Here is a 19,164-nt window from a genome sequence, read left to right as displayed (position 1 = left end):
TGGCCTCAGCCAGAGCCACAGGCCCTGATGTGGTGTAAGTGGCCCCAGCCGGTCACTCAGGCCCTTGTGTGGTGTAGGTTGCATCAGCTAGCAGCACAAGACATTGGAAAAGAGCCAAAAGCAATGTCGTTAATGTGCCCTCATTAATGGGCAGATGCTTTTGGTCTTTTAATACACCCCTTCTCTGGATCAAAAGCGGTTCAATGACATGAAAATGAAAGGCTTACAGCACCAGGTATTCCCAGGCAGTCTCCCATCCAAGTACTAACCAAGCCCAGCCCTGCTTAGCTTCCGAGATCAGACGAGGTCGGGCGTGCTCAGGGTGGTATGGCCGTAAGCTGCTGGCCCCAGCACAATGTCTCAATTTATGGATTCAAGTGATGAGGTGGCAAGTACCTGAAGTTACGAAGACAATCCTATAACCATACCTGCATGTTTGCATAATACCCTAACCCAAAGGCTCAGTTTGGCATTTATCCAACAGCACAGGCCCTGGATTGTTGAAGATGGCCTCAGGAACCAGCACAGGGCCTGGTGTGTTGTACATGGCCACAGCAAGCAGCACAGGGCCTGGTTTGGTGAAGATGGCCTCGGCCAGAAGCACAGGGCCTGGTGTGATATGAGTGGCCTGAGCAAGAGCCACAGGCCCTGGTGTGTTGTAAGTGGCCTCAGCCAGCAGCCACAGGCCCTGGTGTGGTGTAGGTGGCCTCAGCCAGCAGCCACAGGCCCTTGTGTGGTGTAAGTGGCCTCAGCCAGCAGCCACAGGCCCTGGTGTGGTGTAAGTGGCCTCAGCCAGTGCCACAGGCCCTGGTGTGGTGTAAGTGGCCTGAGCAAGAGCCACAGACCCTGGTGTGGTGTAATTGGCCTCAATAGCAACTAAGGCCCTGGTGTGGTGTAGGTGGCCTCAGCCAGCAGCCACAGGCCCTGGTGTGGTGTAAGTGGCCTCAGCCAGAGCCACAGGCCCTGATGTGGTGTAAGTGGCCCCAGCCGGTCACTCAGGCCCTGGTGTGGTGTAGGTGGCATCAGCTAGCAGCACAAGACATTGGAAAAGAGCCAAAAGCAATGTCGTTAATGTGCCCTCATTAATGGGCAGCTGCTTTTGGTCTTTTAATACACCCCTTCTCTGGATCAAAAGCGGTTCAATGACATGAAAATGAAAGGCTTACAGCACCAGGTATTCCAAGGCAGTCTCCCATCCGAGTACTAACCAAGCCCAGCCCTGCTTAGCTTCCGAGATCAGACGAGGTCGGGCGTGCTCAGGGTGGTATGGCCGTAAGCTGCTGGCCCCAGCACAATGTCTCAATTTATGGATTCAAGTGATTAGGTGGCAAGTACCTGAAGTTACGAAGACAATCCTATAACCATACCTGCATGTTTGCATAATACCCTAACCCAAAGGCTTAGTTTGGCATTTATCCAACAGCACAGGCCCTGGATTGTTGAAGATGGCCTCAGGAACCAGCACAGGGCCTGGTGTGTTGTACATGGCCACAGCTAGCAGCAGAGGGCCAGGTTTGGTGAAGATGGCCTCGGCCAGAAGCGCAGGGCCTGGTGTGATGTGAGTGGCCTGAGCAAGAGCCACAGACCCTGGTGTGGTGTAATTGGCCTCAATAGCAACTAAGGCCCTGGTGTGGTGTAACTGGCCTCAGCCAGCAGCCACAGGCCCTGGTGTGGTGTAAGTGGCCTCAGCCAGAGCCACAGGCCCTGATGTGGTGTAAGTGGCCCCAGCCGGTCACTCAGGCCCTGGATTGTTGAAGATGGCCTCAGGAACCAGCACAGGGCCTGGTGTGTTGTACATGGCCACAGCAAGCAGCACAGGGCCTGGTTTGGTGAAGATGGCCTCGGCCAGAAGCGCAGGGCCTGGTGTGATGTGAGTGGCCTGAGCAAGAGCCACAGGCCCTGGTGTGGTGTAAGTGGCCTCAGCCAGCAGCCACAGGCCCTGGTGTGGTGTAAGTCGCCTCAGCCAGAAGCCACAGGCACTGGTGTGGTGTAAGTGGCCTGAGCAAGAGCCACAGGCCCTGGTGTGGTGTAAGTGGCCTGAGCAAGAGCCACAGGCCCTGGTGTGGTGTAAGTGGCCTGAGCAAGAGCCACAGGCCCTGGTGTGGTGTAAGTGGTCTCAGCCAGCAGCCACAGGCCCTGGTGTGGTGTAGGTGGCCTCAGCCAGCAGCCACAGGCCCTTGTGTGGTGTAAGTGGCCTCAGCCAGCAGCCACAGGCCCTGGTGTGGTGTAAGTGGCCTCAGCCAGTGCCACAGGCCCTGGTGTGGTGTAAGTGGCCTGAGCAAGAGCCATAGACCCTGGTGTGGTGTAATTGGCCTCAATAGCAACTAAGGCCCTGGTGTGGTGTAGGTGGCCTCAGCCAGCAGCCACAGGCCCTGGTGTGTTGTAAGTGGCCTCAGCCAGCAGCCACAGGCCCTGGTGTGGTGTAGGTGGCCTCAGCCAGCAGCCACAGGCCCTTGTGTGGTGTAAGTGGCCTCAGCCAGCAGCCACAGGCCCTGGTGTGGTGTAAGTGGCCTCAGCCAGTGCCACAGGCCCTGGTGTGGTGTAAGTGGCCTGAGCAAGAGCCACAGACCCTGGTGTGGTGTAATTGGCCTCAATAGCAACTAAGGCCCTGGTGTGGTGTAAGTGGCCTCAGCCAGCAGCCACAGGCCCTGGTGTGGTGTAGGTGGCCTCAGCCAGCAGCCACAGGCCCTGGTGTGGTGTAAGTGGCCTCAGCCAGTGCCACAGGCCCTGGTGTGGTGTAAGTGGCCTGAGCAAGAGCCACAGACCCTGGTGTGGTGTAATTGGCCTCAATAGCAACTAAGGCCCTGGTGTGGTGTAAGTGGTCTCAGCCAGCAGCCACAGGCCCTGGTGTGGTGTAGGTGGCCTCAGCCAGCAGCCACAGGCCCTGGTGTGGTGTAAGTGGCCTCAGCCAGCAGCCACAGGCCCTGGTGTGGTGTAAGTCGCCTCAGCCAGCAGCAAAAGGGCCCTGGTGTGGTGTAAGTGGCCTGAGCAAGAGCCACAGGCCCTGGTGTGGTGTAAGTGTCCTGAGCAAGAGCCACAGGCCCTGGTGTGGTGTAAGTGGCCTGAGCAAGAGCCACAGGCCCTGGTGTGGTGTAAGTGGTCTCAGCCAGCAGCCACAGGCCCTGGTGTGGTGTAAGTGGTCTCAGCCAGCAGCCACAGGCCCTGGTGTGGTGTAAGTGGCCTCAGCCAGTGCCACAGGCCCTGGTGTGGTGTAAGTGGCCTGAGTAAGAGCCACAGACCCTGGTGTGGTGTAATTGGCCTCAATAGCAACTAAGGCCCTGGTGTGGTGTAAGTCGCCTCAGCCAGCAGCCACAGGCCCTGGTGTGGTGTAGGTGGCCTCAGCCAGCAGCCACAGGCCCTGGTGTGGTGTAAGTGGCCTCAATAGCAACTAAGGCCCTGGTGTGGGGTAAGTGGCTTCAGCCAGCAGCCACAGGCTCTGGTGTGGTGTAACTGGCCTCAGCCAGCAGCCACAGGCCCTGGTGTGGTGTAAGTGGCCTCAGCCAGAGCCACAGGCCCTGATGTGGTGTAAGTGGCCCCAGCCGGTCACTCAGGCCCTGGTGTGGTGTAAGTCGCCTCAGCCAGCAGCCACAGGCCCTGGTGTGGTGTAAGTGGCCTCAGCCAGCAGCCACAGGCCCTGGTTTGGTGTAAGTGGCCTCAGCCAGCAGCCACAGGCCCTGGTGTGTTGTAAGTGGCCTCAGCCAGCAGCCACAGGCCCTGGTGTGGTGTAAGTGGCCTGAGCAAGAGCCACAGGCCCTGGTTTGGTGTAAGTGGCCTCAGCCAGCAGCCACAGGCCCTGGTGTGTTGTAAGTGGCCTCAGCCAGCAGCCACAGGCCCTGGTGTGGTCTAAGTGGCCTCAGCCAGTGCCACAGGCCCTGGTGTGGTGTAAGTGGCCTGAGCAAGAGCCACAGGCCCTGGTGTGGTGTAAGTGGCCTGAGCAAGTGCCACAGGCCCTGGTGTGGTGTAAGTCGCCTCAGCCAGAAGCCACAGGCACTGGTGTGGTGTAAGTGGCCTCAGCCAGCAGCAAAAGGGCCCTGGTGTGGTGTAAGTCGCCTCAGCCAGCAACCACAGGCCCTGGTGTGGTGTAGGTGGCCTCAATAGCAACTAAGGCCCTGGTGTGGTGTAAGTGGCTTCAGCCAGCAGCCACAGGCTCTGGTGTGGTGTAACTGGCCTCAGCCAGCAGCCACAGGCCCTGGTGTGGTGTAAGTGGCCTCAGCCAGAGCCACAGGCCCTGATGTGGTGTAAGTGGCCCCAGCCGGTCACTCAGGCCCTGGTGTGGTGTAGGTGGCATCAGCTAGCAGCACAAGACATTGGAAAAGAGCCAAAAGCAGTGTTGTTAATGTGCCCTCATTAATGGGCAGATGCTTTTGGTCTTTTAATACACCCCTTCTCTGGATCAAAAGCGGTTCAATGACATGAAAAGGAAAGGCTTACAGCACCAGGTATTCCCAGGCAGTCTCCCATCCAAGTACTAACCAAGCCCAGCCCTGCTTAGCTTCCGAGATCAGACGAGGTCGGGCGTGCTCAGGGTGGTATGGCCGTAAGCTGCTGGCCCCAGCACAATGTCTCAATTTATGGATTCAAGTGATTAGGTGGCAAGTACCTGAAGTTACGAAGACAATCCTATAACCATACCTGCATGTTTGCATAATACCCTAACCCAAAGGCTCAGTTTGGCATTTATCCAACAGCACAGGCCCTGGATTGTTGAAGATGGCCTCAGGAACCAGCACAGGGCCTGGTGTGTTGTACATGGCCACAGCAAGCAGCACAGGGCCTGGTTTGGTGAAGATGGCCTCGGCCAGAAGCGCAGGGCCTGGTGTGATGTGAGTGGCCTGAGCAAGAGCCACAGGCCCTGGTGTGGTGTAAGTGGCCTCAGCCAGCAGCCACAGGCCCTGGTGTGGTGTAAGTGGCCTGAGCAAGTGCCACAGGCCCTGGTGTGGTGTAAGTGACCTAAGCCAGAGCCACAGGCCCTGGTGTGGTGTAAGTGGCCTCAATAGCAAATAAGGCCCTGGTGTGGTGTAAGTGGCCTGAGCAAGAGCCACAGGGCCTGGTTTGGTGAAGATGGCCTCGGCCAGAAGCGCAGGGCCTGGTGTGATGTGAGTGGCCTGAGCAAGAGCCACAGGCCCTGGTGTGGTGTAAGTGGCCTCAGCCAGCAGCCACAGGCCCTGGTGTGGTGTAAGTCGCCTCAGCCAGAAGCCACAGGCACTGGTGTGGTGTAAGTGGCCTCAGGAACCAGCACAGGGCCTGGTGTGTTGTACATGGCCACAGCTAGCAGCAGAGGGCCAGGTTTGGTGAAGATGGCCTCGGCCAGAAGCGCAGGGCCTGGTGTGATGTGAGTGGCCTGAGCAAGAGCCACAGGCCCTGGTGTGGTGTAAGTGGCCTCAGCCAGCAGCCACAGGCCCTGGTGTGGTGTAAGTCGCCTCAGCCAGAAGCCACAGGCACTGGTGTGGTGTAAGTGGCCTCAGGAACCAGCACAGGGCCTGGTGTGTTGTACATGGCCACAGCTAGCAGCAGAGGGCCAGGTTTGGTGAAGATGGCCTCGGCCAGAAGCGCAGGGCCTGGTGTGATGTGAGTGGCCTGAGCAAGAGCCACAGGCCCTGGTGTGGTGTAAGTGGCCTCAATAGCAACTAAGGCCCTGGTGTGGTGTAACTGGCCTCAGCCAGCAGCCACAGGCCCATGTGTGGTGTAAGTGGCCTCAGCCAGCAGCCACAGGCCCTGGTGTGGTGTAAGTGGCCTCAGCCAGTGCCACAGGCCCTGGTGTGGTGTAAGTGGCCTGAGCAAGAGCCACAGACCCTGGTGTGGTGTAATTGGCCTCAATAGCAACTAAGGCCCTGGTGTGGTGTAGGTGGCCTCAGCCAGCAGCCACAGGCCCTGGTGTGGTGTAAGTGGCCTCAGCCAGAGCCACAGGCCCTGATGTGGTGTAAGTGGCCCCAGCCGGTCACTCAGGCCCTGGTGTGGTGTAGGTGGCATCAGCTAGCAGCACAAGACTTTGGAAAAGAGCCAAAAGCAGTGTCGTTAATGTGCCCTCATTAATGGGCAGCTGCTTTTGGTCTTTTAATACACCCCTTCTCTGGATCAAAAGCGGTTCAATGACATGAAAATGAAAGGCTTACAGCACCAGGTATTCCCAGGCAGTCTCCCATCCAAGTACTAACCAAGCCCAGCCCTGCTTAGCTTCCGAGATCAGACGAGGTCGGGCGTGCTCAGGGTGGTATGGCCGTAAGCTGCTGGCCTCAGCACAATGTCTCAATTTATGGATTCAAGTGATTAGGTGGCAAGTACCTGAAGTTACGAAGACAATCCTATAACCATACCTGCATGTTTGCATAATACCCTAACCCAAAGGCTCAGTTTGGCATTTATCCAACAGCACAGGCCCTGGATTGTTGAAGATGGCCTCAGGAACCAGCACAGGGCCTGGTGTGTTGTACATGGCCACAGCAAGCAGCACAGGGCCTGGTTTGGTGAAGATGGCCTCGGCCAGAAGCACAGGGCCTGGTGTGATGTGAGTGGCCTGAGCAAGAGCCACAGGCCCTGGTGTGGTGTAAGTGGCCTCAGCCAGCAGCCACAGGCCCTGGTGTGGTGTAAGTGGCCTGAGCAAGAGCCACAGGCCCTGGTTTGGTGTAAGTGGCCTCAGCCAGCAGCCACAGGCCCTGGTGTGTTGTAAGTGGCCTCAGCCAGCAGCCACAGGCCCTGGTGTGGTGTAAGTGGCCTGAGCAAGAGCCACAGGCCCTGGTTTGGTGTAAGTGGCCTCAGCCAGCAGCCACAAGCCCTGGTGTGTTGTAAGTGGCCTCAGCCAGCAGCCACAGGCCCTGGTGTGGTCTAAGTGGCCTCAGCCAGTGCCACAGGCCCTGGTGTGGTGTAAGTGGCCTGAGCAAGAGCCACAGGCCCTGGTGTGGTGTAAGTGGCCTGAGCAAGTGCCACAGGCCCTGGTGTGGTGTAAGTCGCCTCAGCCAGAAGCCACAGGCACTGGTGTGGTGTAAGTGGCCTCAGCCAGCAGCAAAAGGGCCCTGGTGTGGTGTAAGTCGCCTCAGCCAGCAGCCACAGGCCCTGGTGTGGTGTAGGTGGCCTCAGCCAGCAGCCACAGGCCCTGGTGTGGTGTAAGTGGCCTCAATAGCAACTAAGGCCCTGGTGTGGTGTAAGTGGCTTCAGCCAGCAGCCACAGGCTCTGGTGTGGTGTAACTGGCCTCAGCCAGCAGCCACAGGCCCTGGTGTGGTGTAAGTGGCCTCAGCCAGAGCCACAGGCCCTGATGTGGTGTAAGTGGCCCCAGCCGGTCACTCAGGCCCTTGTGTGGTGTAGGTTGCATCAGCTAGCAGCACAAGACATTGGAAAAGAGCCAAAAGCAATGTCGTTAATGTGCCCTCATTAATGGGCAGATGCTTTTGGTCTTTTAATACACCCCTTCTCTGGATCAAAAGCGGTTCAATGACATGAAAATGAAAGGCTTACAGCACCAGGTATTCCCAGGCAGTCTCCCATCCAAGTACTAACCAAGCCCAGCCCTGCTTAGCTTCCGAGATCAGACGAGGTCGGGCGTGCTCAGGGTGGTATGGCCGTAAGCTGCTGGCCCCAGCACAATGTCTCAATTTATGGATTCAAGTGATTAGGTGGCAAGTACCTGAAGTTACGAAGACAATCCTATAACCATACCTGCATGTTTGCATAATACCCTAACCCAAAGGCTCAGTTTGGCATTTATCCAACAGCACAGGCCCTGGATTGTTGAAGATGGCCTCAGGAACCAGCACAGGGCCTGGTGTGTTGTACATGGCCACAGCAAGCAGCACAGGGCCTGGTTTGGTGAAGATGGCCTCGGCCAGAAGCACAGGGCCTGGTGTGATGTGAGTGGCCTGAGCAAGAGCCACAGGCCCTTGTGTGGTGTAAGTGGCCTCAGCCAGCAGCCACAGGCCCTGGTGTGGTGTAGGTGGCCTCAGCCAGCAGCCACAGGCCCTGGTGTGGTGTAAGTGGCCTGAGCAAGAGCCACAGGCCCTGGTTTGGTGTAAGTGGCCTCAGCCAGCAGCCACAGGCCCTGGTGTGTTGTAAGTGGCCTCAGCCAGCAGCCACAGGCCCTGGTGTGGTGTAAGTGGCCTGAGCAAGAGCCACAGGCCCTGGTTTGGTGTAAGTGGCCTCAGCCAGCAGCCACAGGCCCTGGTGTGTTGTAAGTGGCCTCAGCCAGCAGCCACAGGCCCTGGTGTGGTCTAAGTGGCCTCAGCCAGTGCCACAGGCCCTGGTGTGGTGTAAGTGGCCTGAGGAAGAGCCACAGGCCCTGGTGTGGTGTAAGTGGCCTGAGCAAGTGCCACAGGCCCTGGTGTGGTGTAAGTGGCCTAAGCCAGAGCCACAGGCCCTGGTGTGGTGTAAGTGGCCTCAATAGCAAATAAGGCCCTGGTGTGGTGTAAGTGGCCTGAGCAAGAGCCACAGGGCCTGGTTTGGTGAAGATGGCCTCAGCCAGAAGCGCAGGGCCTGGTGTGATGTGAGTGGCCTGAGCAAGAGCCACAGGCCCTGGTGTGGTGTAAGTGGCCTCAGCCAGCAGCCACAGGCCCTGGTGTGGTGTAAGTGGCCTCAGCCAGAAGCCACAGGCACTGGTGTGGTGTAAGTGGCCTCAGCCAGCAGCCACAGGCACTGGTGTGGTGTAAGTGGCCCCAGCCGGTCACTCAGGCCCTGGTGTGGTGTAGGTGGCATCAGCTAGCAGCACAAGACATTGGAAAAGAGCCAAAAGCAGTGTTGTTAATGTGCCCTCATTAATGGGCAGATGCTTTTGGTCTTTTAATACACCCCTTCTCTGTTTCAAAAGCGGTTCAATGACATGAAAAGGAAAGGCTTACAGCACCAGGTATTCCCAGGCAGTCTCCCATCCAAGTACTAACCAAGCCCAGCCCTGCTTAGCTTGCGAGATCAGACGAGGTCGGGCGTGCTCAGGGTGGTATGGCCGTAAGCTGCTGGCCCCAGCACAATGTCTCAATTTATGGATTCAAGTGATTAGGTGGCAAGTACCTGAAGTTACGAAGACAATCCTATAACCATACCTGCATGTTTGCATAATACCCTAACCCAAAGGCTCAGTTTGGCATTTATCCAACAGCACAGGCCCTGGATTGTTGAAGATGGCCTCAGGAACCAGCACAGGGCCTGGTGTGTTGTACATGGCCACAGCAAGCAGCACAGGGCCTGGTTTGGTGAAGATGGCCTCGGCCAGAAGCGCAGGGCCTGGTGTGATGTGAGTGGCCTGAGCAAGAGCCACAGGCCCTGGTGTGGTGTAAGTGGCCTCAGCCAGCAGCCACAGGCCCTGGTGTGGTGTAAGTCGCCTCAGCCAGAAGCCACAGGCACTGGTGTGGTGTAAGTGGCCTCAGCCAGCAGCAAAAGGGCCCTGGTGTGGTGTAAGTCGCCTCAGTCAGCAGCCACAGGCCCTGGTGTGGTGTAGGTGGCCTCAGCCAGCAGCCACAGGTCCTGGTGTGGTGTAAGTGGCCTCAGCCAGCAGCCACAGGCCCTGGTGTGGTGTAAGTGGCCTCAGCCAGCAGCCACAGGCCCTGATGTGGTGTAAGTGGCCTCAGCCAGTGCCACAGGCCCTGGTGTGGTGTAAGTGGCTGAGCAAGAGCCACAGACCCTGGTGTGGTGTAATTGGCCTCAATAGCAACTAATGCCCTGGTGTGGTGTAGGTGGCCTCAGCCAGCAGCCACAGGCCCTGGTGTGGTGTAAGTGGCCTCAGCCAGCAGCCACAGGCCCTGGTGTGGTGTAAGTGGCCTCAGCCAGAGCCACAGGCCCTGATGTGGTGTAAGTGGCCCCAGCCGGTCACTCAGGCCCTTGTGTGGTGTAGGTTGCATCAGCTAGCAGCACAAGACATTGGAAAAGAGCCAAAAGCAATGTCGTTAATAAGCCCTCATTAATGGGCAGATGCTTTTGGTCTTTTAATACACCCCTTCTCTGGATCAAAAGCGGTTCAATGACATGAAAATGAAAGGCTTACAGCACCAGGTATTCCCAGGCAGTCTCCCATCCAAGTACTAACCAAGCCCAGCCCTGCTTAGCTTCCGAGATCAGACGAGGTCGGGCGTGCTCAGGGTGGTATGGCCGTAAGCTGCTGGCCCCGGCACAATGTCTCAATTTATGGATTCAAGTGATTAGGTGGCAAGTACCTGAAGTTACGAAGACAATCCTATAACCATACCTGCATGTTTGCATAATAACCTAACCCAAAGGCTCAGTTTGGCATTTATCCAACAGCACAGGCCCTGGATTGTTGAAGATGGCCTCAGGAACCAGCACAGGGCCTGGTGTGTTGTACATGGCCACAGCAAGCAGCACAGGGCCTGGTTTGGTGAAGATGGCCTCGGCCAGAAGCGCAGGGCCTGGGGTGATGTGAGTGGCCTGAGCAAGAGCCACAGGCCCTGGTGTGGTGTAATTGGCCTCAATAGCAAATAAGGCCCTGGTGTGGTGTAAGTGGCCTGAGCAAGAGCCACAGGGCCTGGTTTGGTGAAGATGGCCTCGGCCAGAAGCGCAGGGCCTGGTGTGATGTGAGTGGCCTGAGCAAGAGCCACAGGCCCTGGTGTGGTGTAAGTGGCCTCAGCCAGCAGCCACAGGCCCTGGTGTGGTGTAAGTCGCCTCAGCCAGAAGCCACAGGCACTGGTGTGGTGTAAGTGGCCTCAGCCAGCAGCAAAAGGGCCCTGGTGTGGTGTAAGTCGCCTCAGTCAGCAGCCACAGGCCCTGGTGTGGTGTAGGTGGCCTCAGCCAGCAGCCACAGGCCCTGGTGTGGTGTAAGTGGCCTCAGCCAGTGCCACAGGCCCTGGTGTGGTGTAAGTGGCCTGAGCAAGAGCCACAGACCCTGGTGTGGTGTAATTGGCCTCAATAGCAAATAAGGCCCTGGTGTGGTGTAAGTGGCCTGAGCAAGAGCCACAGGGCCTGGTTTGGTGAAGATGGCCTCGGCCAGAAGCGCAGGGCCTGGTGTGATGTGAGTGGCCTGAGCAAGAGCCACAGGCCCTGGTGTGGTGTAAGTGGCCTCAGCCAGCAGCCACAGGCCCTGGTGTGGTGTAGGTGGCCTCAGCCAGCAGCCACAGGCCCTTGTGTGGTGTAGGTGGCCTCAGCCAGCAGCCACAGGCCCTGGTGTGGTGTAAGTGGCCTCAGCCAGTGCCACAGGCCCTGGTGTGGTGTAAGTGGCCTGAGCAAGAGCCACAGACCCTGGTGTGGTGTAATTGGCCTCAATAGCAACTAAGGCCCTGGTGTGGTGTAGGTTGCCTCAGCCAGCAGCCACAGGCCCTGGTGTGGTGTAAGTGGCCTCAGCCAGAGCCACAGGCCCTGATGTGGTGTAAGTGGCCCCAGCCGGTCACTCAGGCCCTGGTGTGGTGTAGGTGGCATCAGCTAGCAGCACAAGACATTGGAAAAGAGCCAAAAGCAGTGTCGTTAATGTGCCCTCATTAATGGGTAGCTGCTTTTGGTCTTTTAATACACCCCTTCTCTGGATCAAAAGCGGTTCAATGACATGAAAATGAAACGCTTACAGCACCAGGTATTCCCAGGCAGTCTCCCATCCAAGTACTAACCAAGCCCAGCCCTGCTTAGCTTCCGAGATCAGACGAGGTCGGGCGTGCTCAGGGTGGTATGGCCGTAAGCTGCTGGCCCCGGCACAATGTCTCAATTTATGGATTCAAGTGATTAGGTGGCAAGTACCTGAAGTTACGAAGACAATCCTATAACCATACCTGCATGTTTGCATAATAACCTAACCCAAAGGCTCAGTTTGGCATTTATCCAACAGCACAGGCCCTGGATTGTTGAAGATGGCCTCAGGAACCAGCACAGGGCCTGGTGTGTTGTACATGGCCACAGCAAGCAGCACAGGGCCTGGTTTGGTGAAGATGGCCTCGGCCAGAAGCGCAGGGCCTGGTGTGATGTGAGTGGCCTGAGCAAGAGCCACAGGCCCTGGTGTGGTGTAATTGGCCTCAATAGCAAATAAGGCCCTGGTGTGGTGTAAGTGGCCTGAGCAAGAGCCACAGGGCCTGGTTTGGTGAAGATGGCCTCGGCCAGAAGCGCAGGGCCTGGTGTGATGTGAGTGGCCTGAGCAAGAGCCACAGGCCCTGGTGTGGTGTAAGTGGCCTCAGCCAGCAGCCACAGGCCCTGGTGTGGTGTAAGTCGCCTCAGCCAGAAGCCACAGGCACTGGTGTGGTGTAAGTGGCCTCAGCCAGCAGCAAAAGGGCCCTGGTGTGGTGTAAGTCGCCTCAGTCAGCAGCCACAGGCCCTGGTGTGGTGTAGGTGGCCTCAGCCAGCAGCCACAGGCCCTGGTGTGGTGTAAGTGGCCTCAGCCAGTGCCACAGGCCCTGGTGTGGTGTAAGTGGCCTGAGCAAGAGCCACAGACCCTGGTGTGGTGTAATTGGCCTCAATAGCAAATAAGGCCCTGGTGTGGTGTAAGTGGCCTGAGCAAGAGCCACAGGGCCTGGTTTGGTGAAGATGGCCTCGGCCAGAAGCGCAGGGCCTGGTGTGATGTGAGTGGCCTGAGCAAGAGCCACAGGCCCTGGTGTGGTGTAAGTGGCCTCAGCCAGCAGCCACAGGCCCTGGTGTGGTGTAGGTGGCCTCAGCCAGCAGCCACAGGCCCTTGTGTGGTGTAAGTGGCCTCAGCCAGCAGCCACAGGCCCTGGTGTGGTGTAGGTGGCCTCAGCCAGCAGCCACAGGGCCTGGTGTGGTGTAAGTGGCCTCAGCCAGAAGCGCAGGGCCTGGTGTGATGTGAGTGGCCTGAGCAAGAGCCACAGGCCCTGGTGTGGTGTAGGTGGCCTCAGCCAGCAGCCACAGGCCCTGGTGTGGTGTAGGTGGCCTCAGCCAGCAGCCACAGGCCCTTGTGTGGTGTAAGTGGCCTCAGCCAGCAGCCACAGGCCCTGGTGTGGTGTAAGTGGCCTCAGCCAGAAGCCACAGGCACTGGTGTGGTGTAAGTGGCCTCAGCCAGCAGCCACAGGCACTGGTGTGGTGTAAGTGGCCCCAGCCGGTCACTCAGGCCCTGGTGTGGTGTAGGTGGCATCAGCTAGCAGCACAAGACATTGGAAAAGAGCCAAAAGCAGTGTTGTTAATGTGCCCTCATTAATGGGCAGATGCTTTTGGTCTTTTAATACACCCCTTCTCTGTTTCAAAAGCGGTTCAATGACATGAAAAGGAAAGGCTTACAGCACCAGGTATTCCCAGGCAGTCTCCCATCCAAGTACTAACCAAGCCCAGCCCTGCTTAGCTTGCGAGATCAGACGAGGTCGGGCGTGCTCAGGGTGGTATGGCCGTAAGCTGCTGGCCCCAGCACAATGTCTCAATTTATGGATTCAAGTGATTAGGTGGCAAGTACCTGAAGTTACGAAGACAATCCTATAACCATACCTGCATGTTTGCATAATACCCTAACCCAAAGGCTCAGTTTGGCATTTATCCAACAGCACAGGCCCTGGATTGTTGAAGATGGCCTCAGGAACCAGCACAGGGCCTGGTGTGTTGTACATGGCCACAGCAAGCAGCACAGGGCCTGGTTTGGTGAAGATGGCCTCGGCCAGAAGCGCAGGGCCTGGTGTGATGTGAGTGGCCTGAGCAAGAGCCACAGGCCCTGGTGTGGTGTAAGTGGCCTCAGCCAGCAGCCACAGGCCCTGGTGTGGTGTAAGTCGCCTCAGCCAGAAGCCACAGGCACTGGTGTGGTGTAAGTGGCCTCAGCCAGCAGCAAAAGGGCCCTGGTGTGGTGTAAGTCGCCTCAGTCAGCAGCCACAGGCCCTGGTGTGGTGTAGGTGGCCTCAGCCAGCAGCCACAGGTCCTGGTGTGGTGTAAGTGGCCTCAGCCAGCAGCCACAGGCCCTGGTGTGGTGTAAGTGGCCTCAGCCAGCAGCCACAGGCCCTGATGTGGTGTAAGTGGCCTCAGCCAGTGCCACAGGCCCTGGTGTGGTGTAAGTGGCTGAGCAAGAGCCACAGACCCTGGTGTGGTGTAATTGGCCTCAATAGCAACTAATGCCCTGGTGTGGTGTAGGTGGCCTCAGCCAGCAGCCACAGGCCCTGGTGTGGTGTAAGTGGCCTCAGCCAGCAGCCACAGGCCCTGGTGTGGTGTAAGTGGCCTCAGCCAGAGCCACAGGCCCTGATGTGGTGTAAGTGGCCCCAGCCGGTCACTCAGGCCCTTGTGTGGTGTAGGTTGCATCAGCTAGCAGCACAAGACATTGGAAAAGAGCCAAAAGCAATGTCGTTAATAAGCCCTCATTAATGGGCAGATGCTTTTGGTCTTTTAATACACCCCTTCTCTGGATCAAAAGCGGTTCAATGACATGAAAATGAAAGGCTTACAGCACCAGGTATTCCCAGGCAGTCTCCCATCCAAGTACTAACCAAGCCCAGCCCTGCTTAGCTTCCGAGATCAGACGAGGTCGGGCGTGCTCAGGGTGGTATGGCCGTAAGCTGCTGGCCCCGGCACAATGTCTCAATTTATGGATTCAAGTGATTAGGTGGCAAGTACCTGAAGTTACGAAGACAATCCTATAACCATACCTGCATGTTTGCATAATAACCTAACCCAAAGGCTCAGTTTGGCATTTATCCAACAGCACAGGCCCTGGATTGTTGAAGATGGCCTCAGGAACCAGCACAGGGCCTGGTGTGTTGTACATGGCCACAGCAAGCAGCACAGGGCCTGGTTTGGTGAAGATGGCCTCGGCCAGAAGCGCAGGGCCTGGTGTGATGTGAGTGGCCTGAGCAAGAGCCACAGGCCCTGGTGTGGTGTAATTGGCCTCAATAGCAAATAAGGCCCTGGTGTGGTGTAAGTGGCCTGAGCAAGAGCCACAGGGCCTGGTTTGGTGAAGATGGCCTCGGCCAGAAGCGCAGGGCCTGGTGTGATGTGAGTGGCCTGAGCAAGAGCCACAGGCCCTGGTGTGGTGTAAGTGGCCTCAGCCAGCAGCCACAGGCCCTGGTGTGGTGTAAGTCGCCTCAGCCAGAAGCCACAGGCACTGGTGTGGTGTAAGTGGCCTCAGCCAGCAGCAAAAGGGCCCTGGTGTGGTGTAAGTCGCCTCAGTCAGCAGCCACAGGCCCTGGTGTGGTGTAGGTGGCCTCAGCCAGCAGCCACAGGCCCTGGTGTGGTGTAAGTGGCCTCAGCCAGTGCCACAGGCCCTGGTGTGGTGTAAGTGGCCTGAGCAAGAGCCACAGACCCTGGTGTGGTGTAATTGGCCTCAATAGCAAATAAGGCCCTGGTGTGGTGTAAGTGGCCTGAGCAAGAGCCACAGGGCCTGGTTTGGTGAAGATGGCCTCGGCCAGAAGCGCAGGGCCTGGTGTGATGTGAGTGGCCTGAGCAAGAGCCACAGGCCCTGGTGTGGTGTAGGTGGCCTCAGCCAGCAGCCACAGGCCCTTGTGTGGTGTAAGTGGCCTCAGCCAGCAGCCACAGGCCCTGGTGTGGTGTAGGTGGCCTCAGCCAGCAGCCACAGGCCCTGGTGTGGTGTAAGTGGCCTCAGCCAGTGCCACAGGCCCTGGTGTGGTGTAAGTGGCCTGAGCAAGAGCCACAGACCCTGGTGTGGTGTAATTGGCCTCAATAGCAACTAAGGCCCTGGTGTGGTGTAGGTTGCCTCAGCCAGCAGCCACAGGCCCTGGTGTGGTGTAAGTGGCCTCAGCCAGAGCCACAGGCCCTGATGTGGTGTAAGTGGCCCCAGCCGGTCACTCAGGCCCTGGTGTGGTGTAGGTGGCATCAGCTAGCAGCACAAGACATTGGAAAAGAGCCAAAAGCAGTGTCGTTAATGTGCCCTCATTAATGGGCAGCTGCTTTTGGTCTTTTAATACACCCCTTCTCTGGATCAAAAGCGGTTCAATGACATGAAAATGAAAGGCTTACAGCACCAGGTATTCCCAGGAAGTCTCCCATCCAAGTACTAACCAAGCCCAGCCCTGCTTAGCTTCCGAGATCAGACGAGGTCGGGCGTGCTCAGGGTGGTATGGCCGTAAGCTGCTGGCCCTAGCACAATGTCTCAATTTATGGATTCAAGTGATTAGGTGGCAAGTACCTGAAGTTACGAAGACAATCCTATAACCATACCTGCATGTTTGCATAATACCCTAACCCAAAGGCTCAGTTTGGCATTTATCCAACAGCACAGGCCCTGGATTGTTGAAGATGGCCTCAGGAACCAGCACAGGGCCTGGTGTGTTGTACATGGCCACAGCAAGCAGCACAGGGCCTGGTTTGGTGAAGATGGCCTCGGCCAGAAGCACAGGGCCTGGTGTGATGTGAGTGGCCTGAGCAAGAGCCACAGGCCCTTGTGTGGTGTAAGTGGCCTCAGCCAGCAGCCACAGGCCCTGGTGTGGTGTAGGTGGCCTCAGCCAGCAGCCACAGGCCCTGGTGTGGTGTAAGTGGCCTGAGCAAGAGCCACAGGCCCTGGTTTGGTGTAAGTGGCCTCAGCCAGCAGCCACAGGCCCTGGTGTGTTGTAAGTGGCCTCAGCCAGCAGCCACAGGCCCTGGTGTGGTGTAAGTGGCCTGAGCAAGAGCCACAGGCCCTGGTTTGGTGTAAGTGGCCTCAGCCAGCAGCCACAGGCCCTGGTGTGTTGTAAGTGGCCTCAGCCAGCAGCCACAGGCCCTGGTGTGGTCTAAGTGGCCTCAGCCAGTGCCACAGGCCCTGGTGTGGTGTAAGTGGCCTGAGCAAGAGCCACAGGCCCTGGTGTGGTGTAAGTGGCCTAAGCCAGAGCCACAGGCCCTGGTGTGGTGTAAGTGGCCTCAATAGCAAATAAGGCCCTGGTGTGGTGTAAGTGGCCTGAGCAAGAGCCACAGGGCCTGGTTTGGTGAAGATGGCCTCAGCCAGAAGCGCAGGGCCTGGTGTGATGTGAGTGGCCTGAGCAAGAGCCACAGGCCCTGGTGTGGTGTAAGTGGCCTCAGCCAGCAGCCACAGGCCCTGGTGTGGTGTAAGTGGCCTCAGCCAGAAGCCACAGGCACTGGTGTGGTGTAAGTGGCCTCAGCCAGCAGCCACAGGCACTGGTGTGGTGTAAGTGGCCCCAGCCGGTCACTCAGGCCCTGGTGTGGTGTAGGTGGCATCAGCTAGCAGCACAAGACATTGGAAAAGAGGCAAAAGCAGTGTTGTTAATGTGCCCTCATTAATGGGCAGATGCTTTTGGTCTTTTAATACACCCCTTCTCTGTTTCAAAAGCGGTTCAATGACATGAAAAGGTAAGGCTTACAGCACCAGGTATTCCCAGGCAGTCTCCCATCCAAGTACTAACCAAGCCCAGCCCTGCTTAGCTTGCGAGATCAGACGAGGTCGGGCGTGCTCAGGGTGGTATGGCCGTAAGCTGCTGGCCCCAGCACAATGTCTCAATTTATGGATTCAAGTGATTAGGTGGCAAGTACCTGAAGTTACGAAGACAATCCTATAACCATACCTGCATGTTTGCATAATACCCTAACCCAAAGGCTCAGTTTGGCATTTATCCAACAGCACAGGCCCTGGATTGTTGAAGATGGCCTCAGGAACCAGCACAGGGCCTGGTGTGTTGTACATGGCCACAGCAAGCAGCACAGGGCCTGGTTTGGTGAAGATGGCCTCGGCCAGAAGCGCAGGGCCTGGTGTGATGTGAGTGGCCTGAGCAAGAGCCACAGGCCCTGGTGTGGTGTAAGTGGCCTCAGCCAGCAGCCACAGGCCCTGGTGTGGTGTAAGTCGCCTCAGCCAGAAGCCACAGGCACTGGTGTGGTGTAAGTGGCCTCAGCCAGCAGCAAAAGGGCCCTGGTGTGGTGTAAGTCGCCTCAGTCAGCAGCCACAGGCCCTGGTGTGGTGTAGGTGGCCTCAGCCAGCAGCCACAGGTCCTGGTGTGGTGTAAGTGGCCTCAGCCAGCAGCCACAGGCCCTGGTGTGGTGTAAGTGGCCTCAGCCAGCAGCCACAGGCCCTGATGTGGTGTAAGTGGCCTCAGCCAGTGCCACAGGCCCTGGTGTGGTGTAAGTGGCCTGAGCAAGAGCCACAGACCCTGGTGTGGTGTAATTGGCCTCAATAGCAACTAATGCCCTGGTGTGGTGTAGGTGGCCTCAGCCAGCAGCCACAGGCCCTGGTGTGGTGTAAGTGGCCTCAGCCAGCAGCCACAGGCCCTGGTGTGGTGTAAGTGGCCTCAGCCAGAGCCACAGGCCCTGATGTGGTGTAAGTGGCCCCAGCCGGTCACTCAGGCCCTTGTGTGGTGTAGGTTGCATCAGCTAGCAGCACAAGACATTGGAAAAGAGCCAAAAGCAATGTCGTTAATAAGCCCTCATTAATGGGCAGATGCTTTTGGTCTTTTAATACACCCCTTCTCTGGATCAAAAGCGGTTCAATGACATGAAAATGAAAGGCTTACAGCACCAGGTATTCCCAGGCAGTCTCCCATCCAAGTACTAACCAAGCCCAGCCCTGCTTAGCTTCCGAGATCAGACGAGGTCGGGCGTGCTCAGGGTGGTATGGCCGTAAGCTGCTGGCCGTAAGCTGCTGGCGCCAGCACAATGTCTCAATTTATGGATTCAAGTGATTAGGTGGCAAGTACCTGAAGTTACGAAGACAATCCTATAACCATACCTGCATGTTTGCATAATACCCTAACCCAAAGGCTCAGTTTGGCATTTATCCAACAGCACAGGCCCTGGATTGTTGAAGATGGCCTCAGGAACCAGCACAGGGCCTGGTGTATTGTACATGGCCACAGCAAGCAGCACAGGGCCTGGTTTGGTGAAGATGGCCTCGGCCAGAAGCACAGGGCCTGGTGTGATATGAGTGGCCTGAGCAAGAGCCACAGACCCTGGTGTGGTGTAATTGGCCTCAATAGCAACTAAGGCCCTGGTGTGGTGTAGGTGGCCTCAGCCAGCAGCCACAGGCCCTGGTGTGGTGTAAGTGGCCTCAGCCAGCAGCCACAGGCCCTGATGTGGTGTAAGTGGCCCCAGCCGGTCACTCAGGCCCTGGTGTGGTGTAGGTGGCATCAGCTAGCAGCACAAGACATTGGAAAACAGCCAAAAGCAATGTCGTTAATGTGCCCTCATTAATGGGGAGCTGCTTTTGGTCTTTTAATACACCCCTTCTCTGGATCAAAAGCGGTTCAATGACATGAAAATGAAAGGCTTACAGCACCAGGTATTCCCAGGCAGTCTCCCATCCAAGTACTAACCAAGCCCAGCCCTGCTTAGCTTCCGAGATCAGACGAGGTCGGGCGTGCTCAGGGTGGTATGGCCGTAAGCTGCTGGCCCCAGCA

General features: G+C 57.4%; 10 non-coding genes and 4 pseudogenes across 10 annotated transcripts; all 14 read right to left on the bottom strand.

Moving 5' to 3' along the window:
- Positions 1-220: 220 nt before the first annotated feature.
- LOC146637248 (5S ribosomal RNA) lies at positions 221-339 on the bottom strand. Its single transcript, XR_014905824.1, has one exon. It is a non-coding gene; the product is annotated as a 5S ribosomal RNA (ribosomal RNA).
- Positions 340-1,159: 820 nt separating this feature from the next.
- Positions 1,160-1,278, bottom strand: LOC146637247 (5S ribosomal RNA; annotated as a pseudogene).
- A 3,146-nt stretch (positions 1,279-4,424) lies between these two features.
- Positions 4,425-4,543, bottom strand: LOC146637246 (5S ribosomal RNA). Its single transcript, XR_014905823.1, has one exon. It is a non-coding gene; the product is annotated as a 5S ribosomal RNA (ribosomal RNA).
- Positions 4,544-6,106: 1,563 nt separating this feature from the next.
- LOC146637245 (5S ribosomal RNA) lies at positions 6,107-6,225 on the bottom strand. The gene has a single exon (XR_014905822.1). It is a non-coding gene; the product is annotated as a 5S ribosomal RNA (ribosomal RNA).
- A 1,218-nt stretch (positions 6,226-7,443) lies between these two features.
- LOC146637244 (5S ribosomal RNA) lies at positions 7,444-7,562 on the bottom strand. Its single transcript, XR_014905821.1, has one exon. It is a non-coding gene; the product is annotated as a 5S ribosomal RNA (ribosomal RNA).
- A 1,254-nt stretch (positions 7,563-8,816) lies between these two features.
- On the bottom strand, positions 8,817-8,935 carry LOC146637243 (5S ribosomal RNA; annotated as a pseudogene).
- A 1,020-nt stretch (positions 8,936-9,955) lies between these two features.
- Positions 9,956-10,074, bottom strand: LOC146637242 (5S ribosomal RNA). Its single transcript, XR_014905820.1, has one exon. It is a non-coding gene; the product is annotated as a 5S ribosomal RNA (ribosomal RNA).
- A 1,409-nt stretch (positions 10,075-11,483) lies between these two features.
- Positions 11,484-11,602, bottom strand: LOC146637241 (5S ribosomal RNA). Its single transcript, XR_014905527.1, has one exon. It is a non-coding gene; the product is annotated as a 5S ribosomal RNA (ribosomal RNA).
- Positions 11,603-13,134: 1,532 nt separating this feature from the next.
- On the bottom strand, positions 13,135-13,253 carry LOC146637240 (5S ribosomal RNA; annotated as a pseudogene).
- A 1,020-nt stretch (positions 13,254-14,273) lies between these two features.
- Positions 14,274-14,392, bottom strand: LOC146637239 (5S ribosomal RNA). The gene has a single exon (XR_014905819.1). It is a non-coding gene; the product is annotated as a 5S ribosomal RNA (ribosomal RNA).
- A 1,409-nt stretch (positions 14,393-15,801) lies between these two features.
- Positions 15,802-15,920, bottom strand: LOC146637238 (5S ribosomal RNA). The gene has a single exon (XR_014905656.1). It is a non-coding gene; the product is annotated as a 5S ribosomal RNA (ribosomal RNA).
- A 1,215-nt stretch (positions 15,921-17,135) lies between these two features.
- Positions 17,136-17,254, bottom strand: LOC146637237 (5S ribosomal RNA; annotated as a pseudogene).
- Positions 17,255-18,275: 1,021 nt separating this feature from the next.
- On the bottom strand, positions 18,276-18,394 carry LOC146637236 (5S ribosomal RNA). Its single transcript, XR_014905818.1, has one exon. It is a non-coding gene; the product is annotated as a 5S ribosomal RNA (ribosomal RNA).
- Positions 18,395-19,031: 637 nt separating this feature from the next.
- LOC146637235 (5S ribosomal RNA) lies at positions 19,032-19,150 on the bottom strand. The gene has a single exon (XR_014905817.1). It is a non-coding gene; the product is annotated as a 5S ribosomal RNA (ribosomal RNA).
- Between the last annotated feature and the right edge of the window lie 14 nt (positions 19,151-19,164).

Source organism: Diplotaxodon limnothrissa, linkage group LG3 (genome assembly GCF_057381915.1).
Source record: "Diplotaxodon limnothrissa isolate DT_005_m linkage group LG3, D_limnothrissa_male_GT1.1, whole genome shotgun sequence".
Classification (NCBI taxonomy): domain Eukaryota; kingdom Metazoa; phylum Chordata; class Actinopteri; order Cichliformes; family Cichlidae; genus Diplotaxodon; species Diplotaxodon limnothrissa.
The sequence above is the reverse complement of the archived record's forward strand: the minus strand, read 5'-3'. Positions and strand labels throughout refer to the sequence as shown.